Here is a 12,519-nt window from a genome sequence, read left to right as displayed (position 1 = left end):
TTTATGACTTTGCTCTCACACTCTTCAATTTTCAATCTCTCTTTTTCTGGTGACTCATTTCATTATCACTTTAAACAAGTCTAATAGATCTCTTCTATTTAAAAACATCTTCATTAAACCCACACGCTCCTCTAGCCACCAAGCAAATCCTCTCCTAATATTGCCAGATTTCTGTCCCTTTAGACTACCTGTTTCTTCAGTTCTACACTGTACCGTCATCCACGTTTCCCTAGGCCCTGAAATTTGACCTGTCCCTTTGAAGCTCAACTACATCTGTTCACAGAGAAGGGAGAATGAAAACTACGTGGAGCTATTGTTTTCGTCAGTCAGACTGGCAAAAATTCCCAGATTTGACAGCATAGTTGTTGTCAAAGCTGTGAGGAGTCCGTCTCCTGCGTCGCTGGTAGGAGAAGCAACCCCATGAAGGGGAGTTTGGCAATACCTGACAATTGCATTGATCTGCACATATTTAAAATGACGTAGATATGAGGTAATTCACTGAACAATTTGTAATAGCAAAAAATTGATAATAACCTAAATGCCCTCCATCATAAAATTGGTCTTACAAATTCTATCCATAAATGAAATACTGTGTGTCTTATGATGGTTAATTTTGTATGTCAACTTGAGTAGGCTGTGTGCTGAGTTGTTCGGTCAAACCCTAGATGTTTCTGTGAACGTATTTTGTAGATGTGATTACTGAGTAAAGTTGATAGTCTTCTGTAATGTGGATGGGCCTCATGCAGTCAGTTGTAGGCCTTAAGACAAAAACTGAGGTTTCCGAGAGCAGAAGGAATTCTGCCTCCAAGACTGTAACACAGAAGTCTTGCCCGAGTTTCCAGCCTGCTGGCCTGCCCTAGGGATTTTGGACTTGTCGGCCCCCACGTTTGCATGAGCCAGTTTTTTAAAATAAATCTCTGTCTTTCTGTATCTAAATCTATATATCATCTATGTCTATGGGTTCTGTTTCCCTGGAGAGAATGACACACCACTATAAAAAAAAAAATGAAAATACTGTCTATGTGGAAGAATCTCCAGAATATATTTTTGATTAAAAAAAAAAAAAAGGCCAGGTGAATAACATTCTGTGTGCCATACCAGTGTTAAAAAAGAATTAAAACAAGAATATGGATTTATATTTGCTTTTATCTGCACCAGAATTCTGTAACGGTACACAAATTAAGTGGTTACTTAAAGGGACTTCTGGACAGGTAGGTGCAGGACAGAGGTGGGAGTGACTTTTTTTATACTTTTGTGATTTTTGCGCCATGTGACTGTTTTTACCTATTCAAAAACTTTCATTTTCTGTGGATTTCACAAGCTCCTAATTGCCACACACAGTCTTGCTTTGGAATTTCCACTTTTCCCTTCTCAGAGCTCTGACCCTCCCAGTACTCTGACTTGCTTTATCTCTTTCTCTGACTCGTCTGTTTCTTGACTTTGGACATTCTCCAAAGTTCTGTCTTTAGCCTCTTTCCTCTGGCTCTCTCTCCTCCTGTGCAGCTTAAACCATTAACTCTGAGGTCCCAGTCGCCTCTCCACACACAGCTTCCTCATGAGCTTAAGACCTATGTTTCCACCTGTTTCCTAGGTGTCCCCAGACACTATACTGTTGGCGCCACGAAGTAATGTGTCTGGAAAGGGACTCGTCATCTTCAGCCTCCCTTGTTATGCTGGCTACCATGTCAAGTGGTATCCCCAGCCCTTTAGAGGGCACTTTGGTGGTCACAGTGACAGGGGAGTGTTCCTTGAATTTAGTGGGCAGGAGTCAGTGACGATAAACATCGTAAAATGCGTGTGGCATCCTGGCACAGCGGGAACTGTCCCACCCAAATGCCAGTAGGGTGACAACCTCACCTTCCACCCCATCGTCTTGGCTCAAAATATGGTGTCATCTAAGCTGTTCTCTTTTCCTTACTCCTGTACTGAGCCCATCACCCAGCCCCGTGGATCCCGCTTCTGCTGCTGTCACTGGCTTAGTTCACGGACGAGCTCTCAGCTCCAGCTTTGCGAAGGCTTCCTGACCTGGCCTCTGCCTCTGATCTTCCATGTCCTGCTCTTTACGTTTGCCGTCCGTTCTCTTCCCCCAGGACGTATCTGATCGTGGTGTTCTTCAGTAAGCCATACAGCTGAGACTGAAAGCCCGCTTTGCTAGCTTTCTCTCCACTCCTAACCTGTGTGGGGCAAAACATCCCTTTCCACCTCCTTGTGCTCCCCTCTGGGGAAGGACACAGGCCTAAGGAATAACTGGTCCTACTCAGGAGCTCCTAGGATTCCCATGCAAAAAAATCACCAGCCTGGGGCGCCTGGGGGGCTCAGATGGCTAAGCGTCTGCCTTGGGCTCAGGTCATGATCCCAGGTCCTGGGATGGAGCCCCAGGTCGGGCTCCCTGCTCACCGGGGAGCCTGCTTCTCCCTCTGCCCCTTCCCCCCACTCATACTCTCTCTAAAATAAAGTTTAAAAAAGAAGTAAGGATCTTGAGATGAGGAGATGGTCCCAAGTGTGAGGGTGGACCCTAAATCCATTACGTGTGTCCTCGTGAGACGGAGGCAGAGGAGAGGGGGCGGCAGTTGGGACCGAGACTGGAGTGATGTCATCATCTGTCAGAGACAAGGAGTGATTTCTCCCGTGGAGCTTCCAGAAGGAGTGTGGCCCTGCCAATACCTTGATTTTGGCCCAGTGACCCTGATCTCAGACTTCCCGACTCCAGCAATGTGAAAAGAAATGTGTTGTTTTAAGCCAGCAAGCGTGTGGTAATTTGTCCCAGCAGCTTTGGGAAACGCACATACTCTTCTGCCCTAGCCCTTTCCGGCTGGGGGTGACACTGTGTCTCTGTGATGGCTCGATGCAGCTGCTCCACTGGCCTTGCTTGGTTCCCCGTCTTGGGGACATTTTCTTCCATTAAACTGCTTGAGGGGGCCATCAGTTTCTCTCTGGGACTCTACCTGGAGGTGCGGCAAAGAAAACAAGGGAGCAGACAAGAAGAGGCCCCTGAAAATCTCTTCCTTTACCAGTAGTCCCACGTTTGTTTCTGAATCTTCCTGGGCGGTGACAGGGCCATCAGCCCTCAGAACTGTGAGTCCAGATTTCCCTGGCCCCCAAGTATTCTGCTCAGAACTGCCTTTCTCGGAGGTCTCGGTAACGATACATTCTCTAGTTGCTGGGTCTTGGGCCTGGATCCTTTCTTGCTCGTCCAGGATCGAGGTGAGTCAGGCAGGGGTGGGTTCATCCACGGCTCAAGCACCTGGCAGCCCATCTGAGGTACAGGGCGTGACCAAGACAGTGTCTAGAACACGGGTCCCATCCCATTGTGAGATCATTCTTTCCCTCCCCTCTCCACGCCTCCTTATAGGGACAAATCCAGAGAGAGAAACTTCTTGGACCTTTCCCTTGTTGGATCAAACTATTTTTCCTGGGAACCCCTCTCTACCAGTAGCTGGAAAGAGCACCACTGAAATTGAATAATTGCTCTTCACAGAGGAAAAAGTTAATGGATTGTTGTTGTTGTTTTTCCCTCAGCACTAATTTGTTCTGCCATATTTCTGAAACCTTTAGCAACTGCCAACACTCCGAGCACTGATAGACTACAAAATGAAAGCACAGGGAGCGAAGTAATTACGTGTCGTGGTTTAACAGTATGTCTTGCTCCAGCCCAGCAGACAGGCGCGATCTTAGTTTCACGGGGTGTTTTGTAGAAGAGCCAGAAGTTTTGCAGGCAGGCAGTTTGATTCCTAACACTGTGCACGGAGATTGCTGGCTGGAACCGAGCAGTGCTCGTGCAAGGACTCCGTGCGAGGCCTTGGAGGTGGTGGCCTGGTCACCCCACGCCGGTACGGTGGGTCAGACGTCAAGACTGATGTCTCCACACAGGCACCAAGATAGTGTGCAAGTGAGACTTTCTGGGGAGAGCACAGCAAGCCCCGCACTTGGTCAGAAACTAGTATGGAGGGGTTGCTAGCTGGGGGTTTTATGTGGACGGGGGCCACTGGGATGAGAGTTCCCTCATGTGGGCCAGGGATTGTGTGGGTTGCACACCGTCTGCCTAGGCTGCCCAAGGACAAAGCTCCAGGACTGGCCCAGGTATCAGGCAGAAGGGGAGGAGGGGGTAGCTTGAGAGCTGTCCAAAGTCAGCCGTCAAAAATAGACGCTTCTTTATAGATGGTTTCTGCACGAAGGGTCGAGAACCTTACGGAAGGAGCTCCCGCTCAGGGAAGTGAGAGTGTCTGCATCAGATGTTAAGGACAGAGGACCAGGAGCTGACGAAGGGACGATTCTGAGTGCCACTTGCTGTCTGGTGTTCAGCTCTTTCCCAGCTGCTTGGATTGTAGAGCGAAGCAGTGGTAAAGACCAAGTACAATTTTTCAAGGAACTCTCTCCAAACATCTGTTCCCCAGAAGGCGAAGGGGACATCCGTGCTTGTAGTGCATGTTACGAAGGACGAGGTGGGGATGGAGAGGCAGTCTCTGGGGTGGAGGGAGAAGCTGGAGGGAAAGGGGTCTTCTCACCTTTTATGACCTAGACCTGGAAGCCAGGTCCCTTCTGCTGAGCACTGCTCAGGGAGGCAGTAACAAAGTCCCGCCTAGGGGGGGAGGTTGAGTGGGAGAATAGGCTTTCTGGAAGAATGTTTAGGACCGGAAATATTGTTACGGCCATTTTTGGAAAATAGTGTTTCCAGCCGTGGAAAGATCTGACAGAGCTTTCCAAGCAAAAGCCACAAAGACCACTCTCCCTCAGTCACTTGTAGTATTCACTTAATTCCTCAAATTTTTTATTTCTAGCAACCAGATTTATAAATTGTAACATTCTCTGTGTGATGGGAGGCTGCTTTTGAGTTCTTTTACATTTTTGAATGTTAGTTTTCATTTTGCAGTCTCTAGAAAATGTTGCCATTATTCCGTCAATGTGGATGGCACAGTAGCTCTCAGCTCGTTTTTCTAGCCATGCGTAGCAGAAACTTCGCTATTTCATATCGAAGAGGGCACCGTAGGGGCTGTTTAGAGTGTCCCACATGGGTCAGCAGCTCGTTGCCGGCCTTCTGAAGTAGCAGGAACAAGATCCCCAGCGAGTCTGAGAAGCACCCCCAAGATGGTTTCTCAGCAAATCGATGACGAGCTCTATCAGAGAAGCGTGAGGCAGGGCTCTATCCAAGGACCCTGAGATCATGACCTGAGCTGAAGGCAGGCGCTTAACTAAGTCACCCAGGTGCTCCGGTTGTTATTTATTTATTTTTTAAACACTCATCTTGTGTTTGGGGAAATGTTTTCGGCAAGGAAAATGTCACAGAGATGGAACACTGAATATGTAAAACTATGGTGGAGATTGAACGAGGTGCTTGGCTATGGATTCTTGCCACTGGAAGAGACCCGGTGGGCTCAGTGCCCAGAGGGTGGCATTACTGGTGGTGACTCGCTGGTAGGCGTTGTGAGGCGGTGGGAAGATAGGGACTCGGAAGCAGGCCGGAACAGAAGTTGAATGCCCATTCCACCCTTACTGTATGATGGACGGAAAAGTTAGTTACCATTTAAATTTCAATTTTATCACCTGTAAAAGCAGGTATAGCAACAGAAACCTCACAGGGTCGTCATTTTTAAAAATGGGATAACGCGGGGCGTCTAGGTGGCTCAGTCGTTAAGCGTCTGCCTTCGGCTCAGGTCAGGATCCCAGCGTTCTGGGTAAGCGGCCTGGAATGCTGCTTTTTAATAAACAGTAATTACTATTGCCGTTGTCATTGGCCAGGGCCTGGTCCCCAGTGTTCGAGGCCGGGTGTGGCCAGAATGTAGGAGTTTCTTCCCACGGCCTAGTGCAGATCCAGTCTGTCCCCTGAGACTCCCGTAGAACACAGGACGCTGCTCCGTTCATCACCCACAGGAACCGCGGCTGTCGGGAGGGCCGCGCGGAATGAGCACAAACCCCGCGCTCGCTCCTGGGGGGCGGGTCTATAGTGCAAACCGGGTTGTTACAGAAAATAAGGATGTGCAAGTAGTGTGAAATTTGTGCAAGGGGAATCGGTCGTGTGAGTCACAAGGTTTGGGATCATGCTAAAGTCACCTGATGCCGATCGCCCCACACTGTCCCATCGGCCTGTGTCTTAAGTCCCCCCAACTCAGCTACGCGCCCTTCCTTCAGGGCCCGGTGCCCGTCTGTTTCCCTCCCGAGGGCCCGTCCGGTTTCACCTCCTATTCTCTCCAGCCTGGAGGCTCTAATTTACCAAGGGACTTGGGCCATGGGTACTTGCCCTCCAAAAGAATAGGATCATTGTGAAGAATATTGACCCCTCTCCTCCCTTGTAATGTGTTTGCCTCCCTAACTTTCAGCCAGTTACCGCTTAGAGCCGCGACTTGAGTGGCTACCGTCTGAGGTGGTGTGCCCTCTCCCACTGCTTCCTCCTTCCTGTGAACAGAGCGCAGGCTCTGTGATCACTCCTTAGTCTTGGTTCAGAATGTTCCCAAATTATCAGTCTCCGTTGTCACTTGGGTTTGTCACAGCGAGAGCACGCACAAGAAAGTGCATCAGACTGAAAACAATTCTTCAGGTAATTCGGGCACTTCTTTTGGAATATTTCCTTCCTTCTCGCTCTTCTTCCTTGCATCTTTCTTACTAGGCAGACGTGACTGGGCCTGGAGGTGAGGTGGGTGTCCTTGCAGGCCATTGTTTCCGCCTCCTCCCTATAACCCCCAGCCCCGCCAGGACATCCGCCATCAAACTAGACCACCCACCACCCCTTCTTGAAGTCATCTACTGATCCCAAGTCCCTGCCTCATCCCCTGGAGATCGCAGCACCTGCCTTTCTCTTCCCATGACTACTTAGACCAGTGTTCTTGGTGATTTTAATATTCATGTAGTCAGTCCACCTAACAGCCTGCGCTCTCGGCTCTCCGCTTCCTCTCCTCCAGCCATCTGCTTTTCTTTCTCTTCAGACATCTCCACCGTAGTCACACCTTAGACCTTGTGTCCTTACCAGTCAGTACACTCCTCACAACCTCCATTGCAAGCAGCCTGCTTCCTGACTGCCGTCTGCTTCCTCCCTTTTCAGAGTCCTCCCGCTACTACTATACTTTGTTTTCAATCTTAGCAAAACCTAAAACAGTGAGACCTATGGATTTGTCTTCGCTTCCCTCACTCCATTCCCCGCGTAAGTGCCGCAGGTCATTATTCTAATCCATCTCTCCCAAGCAGCCTTGCTCTCTTAACCCTCCCTTGGGCCACACTCTCCTTGAAAAACCCCGGTTAGACCCAGTTTTCAGCTTACCCCGTGCCTGCCCCCACATCCCGGAACATCAGCAAAGGAAGCTCAAAGACGGTGATGGGTCTCATTGGGAATTCTCGGCCAGGTTCCTCGGAGGGCCTGTCTGCTGCCCTCCAGCCCTGCGTTTCCTCCGTTGGTCTCTCCCCCGCTCTGTCAGAGGTCCCCGTTCCACGCCTTGTGTCCTCTCATTAAGCCTCTGACAGTTCTTCACCCACTTCTCCATCTCCGCTCATGACCTAATTCTGTGGAAAACAGAAGCAATGGAAGGAGAACTTCCACATCCTTCCTCCACCAACCTACCCGCAACCACAGCCGAATACTCTGCACTCGCTCCTGTTTTTATAGCCGTCCTGGTCATGCGCCTGTTTTAAGGTCAGCCTTCCCCACTGTGCACTGAGCTCACTGCTTCCTGCTCCCTTCAGGACTTCACTTGTCTGTCTTTACTCCTCTGTGGGTCAGTTTTTCTCTCCACTGAATCAGTCCCAGTAGCATTCAAACACACTGTACTAACTCCTGTTAAAAAGTCATCAGCTCAGGGCGCCTGGGGGCTCAGTGGGTGAAGCATCTGCCTTTGGCTCAGGTTATGATCTCGGAGTCCTGAGATTGAGCCCCATGTTGGGCTCCCTGCTCAGTGGGGAGTCTGCTTCTCCTCTGCCCTTCCACCCCCACTCGTGCGCTCTCTCTCAACAAACTAAAATCTTAAACAGAAAGTCATCAACTCAATATCCTCTTCTAGCAACTACCCCGATTTTCTTTTCTCATTCTAGCAAAACTCAAGTGCCCAAACTTGCTTTCTCCAGTTGCTTCCTTCCTGTTCTCATGCTCGCCCCCTCCAGTCGGTTTTGGTTCCAGCAGTCCACCAGAGCTGCTTTTCCGGTCAGTGTTAATCTCTTCCCTGCCGAATCTAAGGGTCAGTTCTCAGCCTTCATCATATGCGACCTCTCAGGAGACAGAGCCGATCATCTTCTCATTCTTAAACACTTTTCATTTGGCTTCCAGTATACTCCACTCCTTAGTTATCTTCCTGCCTCACAGGCTGCCTACCTTCTTCATGGATCCCCACCTCTGATTTCTAAAAGCTGGAGTTTCTAAGGGCTCAGTCCTTGGAACTCTCCTTACCTGTCGTCTCCTCCAAAGCCACACCATCCAGTTCCATGATTGTAAATACACACCGTAGACCCCCAAGAGCGGACCTCTCCTTCCTACTCCAGACCTGCACATCCGGCCCCTGACTTGATACCTGGACTTGGGCGTCTAAAGTATCTGAGACAATACTTGGCCCAGGTAGCGAAAATAAAAACGCCTTGAAAATGTTGGCCAAGATCCAGAGCAATGAAAACTCTCAGACGGGTGGCGGTGGTGTAAATTGTTACTCTTTGGCAAATGGTGTGGAATGTCTGCTGAAGTCGAACACATGTATACCCTGCCACAGTGATTTCACTCCTAGGTGTACACGGAACGGCGATGGGCACGCCTGTGCACAAGAGGTGTGCAACAATGTGCCAGTGGCATTATTCCTAACTGCCTCAAAGTGGAAACAAGCCAAATGACCCACCCGTAGTAGAATGGATAAACAGTGTGGCATTCACAGCTCCTTGCGGCAACATGGACGAGTCCCACAGACACAGTCTGAGTCTAAAAAGCTGGTCATCCAAGCCTATTCTATGAGCAAAGATCAAAACCAGGTGAAACTAGTCTCTGGTATTAGAACGCAGGGGGGTGGTTCCCTTGGGAGAAGACAGGTTGTGATTGGAAGGGGGAAGAGGAGGGGTTGCTGGGATGCTGGTCATGTTCTTTCTGGACCTGAGTGGTATTGTACCGATGTGTTGCTTGTACACGTTTTTGGGGGGTTTTCCCATGTTTGATGAGTTCTAAAACTGAAGTCAGATTCCTCACCCCTTCTGTGAACCTGCTCCCTTTGGTCATCTTTTCTCTGGGACACGGCAGCTGCTTTCTTCAGATGTTACTCAGGCCGGAGCCCTTAGAGCTGATGCAGGAAAGATGTTAGGGTTTGAGGCCGACGGCCAAGGAAGAATTCTTGAGGCGTCTTTGGTGCAAAAAGGTGATTTTATTAAAGCACGGGGACAGGACCCATGGGTAGATAGAGCTGCAACGGGGTCATAAGGAGTGGCCCTCAAGTTGGGAGGGGGTAGAGAGAGCGTAAGTCTCTAAGGAATTTTGGAGGCAAAATTTCCAGGACCTTGAGGGGGTTAACTATTGTTGGGAAAGGTCATTTATTACCATCTAATAACACCTGAGTCATGAGACCCTTCAGATGTGTATCGGTGGGCCATGCTTGGGGGTGATTGCCAACACGTATCTGGGGGGAGGGTTAGAGATGAAGGAAGTTTCCAAAGGAATTTTTATATTTTAAGAGTTTCATGTTCTACCGACTGAGCTAGCTGGGCGCTGGAATTTCTATATGTTAAAGGAGACTCACAGGATCCAGGGGTCGGGCTGAGGTTGCCTTTTGCGCTCAGCAAAGTGTCAGCATCCAGGCAGCTGAGCTCCCAAGGAAGGTCACTCTGCCTGTTTCAAGGACTTGTCAATGGGCTGTAAGTAGGAAGGAAGTTTATTTTTTTATTATTTTTTATTTTTTGGTCTTTGTTTCCCACATCAGAGCCATTCTGGTTACTTTCTCTCAACCTTTCATGTCCAAACCATCAGCAAATCTTGTCTCTTGTTTTCAAAACAGAGCCTCAGTCCCAGCTACTTCTTACCTCTCATCACTAACACTTGAGTCACCTGGGCTCACCGGGGTAGCATTCTGCCCAGACCCCTACAGTCTCTTCCCTCCATCGAGCAAGTGACCCTTTTATTTACTTATTTTTTTAAGAGTTTATTTATTTGACAGAGAGACGGCGAGAGAGGGAACACAAGCAGGGGGAGAGGAAGAAGCAGGCTCCTAGCGGAGCTGGGAGCCCAACTCGGGGCTCAATCCCAGGACCCTGGGATCATGACCTGAGCCGAAGGCAGAGGCTTAACGACTGAGCCCCCCAGATGCCCCCAGGTGACCCTTTTAGAACCTCATTAACATCATGTCGCTCCCCTGCTCAGCAGCTTCCATTGACTCACCGTCTCATTCTGAATAAAATGCCCCGTTCTTGCCAGGGCCGAGGAGGCCCTGCATGACCTGTTTCCCGGCTGTCTGACCTCATCTGCTGCTCACTGTGCCCCCACCAGTGTTCCTCAAACTGCCGGACATGCTTCTGTCTCAGGACCTTTGTGGCCACAGCCCTCTCCCTGGAAGGCTCTTCTCCAGGTGTCGACTTCGTTCTTCCCTCACTTGCTCCGCTGGTCTCCTTGGCACTAAGGCACTGCCCAGCCGTCCGACTGAGTTGTAACCACGGCCCCGGGGGGATTCTCAAGCCAGCCGTACTGTTTGAGGGCTAGTTAAAACATTTATTTATTTATAATAAAATGGGAATCCTGTGAAAGCAGAGGTTTGGCTTTGTCCGCGTCTGACCCCAACCGCTATTGAGGTCAGGTGGCTCATAGGCACTGGCTGCGGTTGGATTATTTGTAATGAAGACCCAAATGTTTTCCGGTTTTGTTTTCAAGATTTAATTTTATTTATTTGAGAGAGCACAAACAGGGGCGGCGGCGGAGGGAGCAGCAGACTCCTCGCTGAGCAGGGAGCTGGACGCAGGGCTTGATCCCAGGACCCTGAGGTCATGACCTGAGCCAAGGGCAGATGCTAAAGGGACTGAGCCACCCCCGCACCCCTGAAGACACAAATGTTTAAGAAGGAATGACTACGTTATGTGACATTTCCCCCTCTCCCTCACCCATGTATTTGACAGAAACCTACTCAGGTGGCCCTTTATAATTTTGAGGCCAATCTAGGACTGAGGGAAAAGTGTGTGGTCTCTATATGCTCAGTCTTGGACACCGAAACACCCAAAGAAACTACATATTAAGGTCACTGAATTTTTTGTAAATAGTAGAGAGTGTGTCTCATAAAGTATTGTCTGGTTTTGTTGGTTAAGTCTGAGATCCTTTTACTTCTGGGCAGCTCATCAATGGATGGTACACCTCGAATGTAAACCGAACTCCTCTAGTTTTCTGGGCTGATTTTAAGTTCAAGGAAAATGCTAGAACTTCTAACTTCCAGTTCTTCCCTGTAGATTTTAGTTTTACCCTGCTGTCTAGTAGGACGTAGCGGGATAGAGCATGTTATGTATGCATACAGTTATGTTCTCGTAGGTGCTTGTGGCGTTTCAGTGGCAGAATTAAGAAAAAAGGACTAAGAAACCATTTAAAGCAACTTCCTCTCTCAGCTCTTAAAATAGGGGTCGGGAGGCGGGGGAAGGAGCGGCCGTGGCGAGGGCACATGTCGGGTGACGAGCACCTTCAGTGCCCACGGCGTAGGGTCAGACCGCTGTGCCCGAGCGGGAGCGGCAGCTGCACACCTGCCCCCTGGGGACGAGGAGCACGCTCCGGGACAGCGAGGAGAGCGGTGTTTTGAGCTACTCACAAAGACGACACAGAAACCAAGGCCCTGTTAACCTCTGGAGGCCCCTGCTTCTCCGTTCTGCAGGCCTGTATGATCTGGGAGAGATCTGGGCACATGGGGGACGGGCAAGCAGAGGAGAGGAATTAAGTTTGGCAGCGATCACGTGCTCTGGGCGCTCTGGGTCTGACGGCATCTGTGAACAGTGGAACAAAGTGGGGTCCCCTTTCAGGTTAATGACACATTTCCACATAAATTCTCCTTCATTCAGGAATCGAGGGCCCAAGGACAGGAGCCTTCCCATTCCAGACTCTGGTGTTTTTCCATTTTGGGATCTCCTTTGAAACGAGAGGGCCCTTCACGCAGGTAAGAAACTTCATTTCCTTGTCCTGTGGGAGGGGCTCCGATCCCACCCCAAGCTTCCCCTGTATGCGGCAGTTTCCACCTCTCTGCAGTGGGAGCCTATAATTCCTACATGATGGAAGCCTTGAGAAATTAAGAAATACCAAGATGGCATTCCTTTATAGATGTTTCAAATTACAACAGAGAAAGGTGCTGAGATTTAAAATGGCTACATTTTTTCCTGAATTTGATCTGTTTTTCACTGTCTGGCACCTCCAGTTAAGGAGGGGACAAGATTCCAGTGCAGGTCTCTGGCAGTTATATGTGCCAAAAAGACTGAATTTTTTTTTTTTTCCACTTGTGAGAATCAGCAGCACCCACTCCCCCCAAACCTCACCTGTAGAAGAGTCAAGAACTTTTCTGTGCTACCCTGTTCTCAGAGCTCTCCATTCTCAAGGCCCGGCTGGGAAGTCGTCGG

At 49.5% G+C, this 12,519-nt stretch overlaps 1 protein-coding gene across 5 annotated transcripts in view; it reads left to right on the top strand.

Moving 5' to 3' along the window:
* ZNF391 (zinc finger protein 391) overlaps nt 1-12,519 on the top strand; it is a 46,401-nt gene that overhangs the window by 28,781 nt on the left and 5,101 nt on the right. For 4 of the 5 annotated variants that reach the window (XR_008956662.1, XR_008956660.1, XR_008956658.1 and 1 more), the window contains exon 2: nt 11,971-12,065. The exons of the other annotated variant lie outside the window; for it this stretch is intronic. The gene's annotated coding sequence lies outside the window, so the exon portion shown is untranslated. The remainder of the gene's footprint in view (nt 1-11,970; nt 12,066-12,519) is intronic. 5 annotated transcript variants of the gene reach the window in all.

Source organism: Ursus arctos, unplaced genomic scaffold (genome assembly GCF_023065955.2).
Source record: "Ursus arctos isolate Adak ecotype North America unplaced genomic scaffold, UrsArc2.0 scaffold_31, whole genome shotgun sequence".
Taxonomy (NCBI): Eukaryota; Metazoa; Chordata; class Mammalia; order Carnivora; family Ursidae; genus Ursus; species Ursus arctos.
The sequence above is the reverse complement of the archived record's forward strand: the minus strand, read 5'-3'. Positions and strand labels throughout refer to the sequence as shown.